This window comes from Rhagoletis pomonella, unplaced genomic scaffold (genome assembly GCF_013731165.1).
Source record: "Rhagoletis pomonella isolate Grant_MI unplaced genomic scaffold, Rhpom_1.0 Rhpom_scaffold_00777, whole genome shotgun sequence".
In the NCBI taxonomy this organism is placed as follows: domain Eukaryota; kingdom Metazoa; phylum Arthropoda; class Insecta; order Diptera; family Tephritidae; genus Rhagoletis; species Rhagoletis pomonella.
In genome coordinates, this window is record NW_023459331.1 from 52408 (window position 1) to 55015 (window position 2608).

Here is a 2608-nt window from a genome sequence, read left to right on the forward strand (position 1 = left end):
TTGGATGCTCGGCTGCTTCGACGATTGCCAGGGCGACCAGTGGCAAGAATTTTGTGCGGAAGTGAAAAACGATAATGAAATTCAACTGAAAATATGTAAATGTGACAATGTTGCTTTGTGATTCTTCGACAGAATAAATAGATATGTATTTTTGTGATATAAAAACACGCATAATTATATAAAGATATTCTGAAAATCCCGAGGCAAGCAAATACAAACTTTGCTGTGCTGCCAGCACCATTAAAGGAGTTCAACATTAATGACCTTTTATCCTATTGCTGGAAATTTCCTTCAGTTCTCAAGCAGTTCTGCTGGAGGTGCACAATTGAACCCGAAAAACTGCCACCCTAAACTATCGCATAGTCTGGCGTTTTTCCAAAAGTGAACTCGTAATCTACACACTTATCTCTGGCATATTTATTTATTGTTCTTTGGTTATATAAATGTCATCGTATACTCCAATTTAGACTGTCGAAAATTTATGCGATGGATATTGTAAACTTAATCAAGACATCTTACGATGATTGTGGATTAATGTTCACTGAATCATGGTACAAGGTGCTGCAAATGGAAATTAAAACGGTGAGTTGACATGTGTGCTTTAATAAAATTGCACTGAGCTCCTGTATAGCTTTTTGTTTTCTTCATTTATTTTTTCATTAGTATTTCAATTTATATCAATACATACGTCGTCCCGATGATGTGAACTTCTTCCATTTTAGTTATGTTTCTATTTGCTTATCAAAAGCACTTGAATAGTGCATACCTATGTACATATATCTTTGTTCGTATGGAACAGGAGCTTATGTCGAAAGGCTGGCTTTAGTATAATGTGGCATTCGCGGCATACGAATTGCGAATGACTCCCTGGCGCCGAGCCGTGGAAGAACTTTTGGCAAATAAACGTGCAAGAAATAGTTCCGATACTAATAAGCCAATATTCTTATTAAGTCTCATCAAAAAATTCCTTGTCGTTTAAATAATAAAGGGAATGCCGCATTATACTAAAGCCAGCTTCCCAGCTACATACATTGGTATATATTTGCATGGTCGAATATGCACGTGCACGTTAAAAGAAATCATATTTTTTTACAAAATTTTTCAAAAACTTAAATCGACATAAACCACATACATGCATAAATATTGTTACTATTGTTATTGTTATTGTTAGGGTTGACTTCGATAAATGCAATATATGTTTACTTTTTCTCATAAAATATCTGCCTTTATGGCAGGTTTAAATTCCCCGTAACTTACCTTACAGAGTAGTTCAAAAATCGTATAAACGAAGCTTTACTTTTGCCTACTAAGTACCTGAAACATTCTTAAATTATAAGTAATCTCAGCATTTGCCGGTATGGGTGCCTAGCAGCCTTCACGCATTTCTCATGGCTCAGTAGTCATTCACCTTGTATGACATGCCTAATAGGTTATACACACAGTGTTGAGAAAAATAATAGAAACAAATACATTTTTTTTTTTTTACCAAAAACTGTCACACTTCAAAAAAAACCTAAATCATTAAAGTAACCGCCGAATGTGACGTAACTATGATTACTTTATTAAACAAAACAAAAAATAAACTTATCAAATCGTAGAATTACGACTATTGTTCTGGCCAACAATGTATGTATGTATACACTATACTAAAAATGTATGTATAGTGCAAACTCGGTATTGTTATTATAACGGCTACCTAACCCAGACGAGACTAGTTTATCATTTAATCGTCAAGATCAAGTAACTAAAAGAAATGAAGTGTTAGTAGAGATAGGCAGTCTACCAGGAAATGCTTGCTCAGCATTATGCGGTATTCACTTATTGGGAGTATCTATGCCTAGACCTGTACTTAGATGGCTTTCTGGCGACATTCAAGCATATCCCCTAGCTTTCAGGAGTGCTTGATTGTGTCATGATTTTAGCTTCACGCTAGTTGCCTTGTATTTATGTATGTTAATCTTTTTTCCGATATCAAAGCTCATTGAAAAGTATTTGTGTTCACGCCTCATCAACTTGCATCCGTTTTTTCCAATAATAAACAAAGGAAAGGAAAAAGTCTAAGTTCGGACGAAGCCGAAAATTATATAGTTATAACTTATAAGTAGCGGTACCACGCCCATTTTATAAAATTCCATAATAATGATATTAGTTTTAAGGAATTGTTGTGAGTATCAATTTTGAGGAAATTAGCGTCCTTAAATTTCGAAATCTCGAAGTTTTAAGCATTTCTGAAATTTATCGTTATATGATAAGTGGTCGTAATTCTGTAAGTCCGATTTCAAGAATTTTCCACGTTTTTGTTTTTATGTGCTGGCGTCGGCCAGCAAATGAAAGAGAATTTTATCGCCTATGTCACTTCTTCGTCACTATTGGAAGTTATCAAAGCGATAGTCGCTTTTCTATCTTCTTAAAGATGTCCGGACGCAAATATTGGAAGTTAATTTAAGTAAAATTATACACATTTTTTTTCTCAATTGTTTTTGATTTTTCAATTAACGTGCAATATCATATTCCATGGGGAAATTAAACCATTATCATTATTGTTATTATTATTATTTATAGTTTCACCATTATCATATTCGAATAACAAATAATAATTTTAATATTT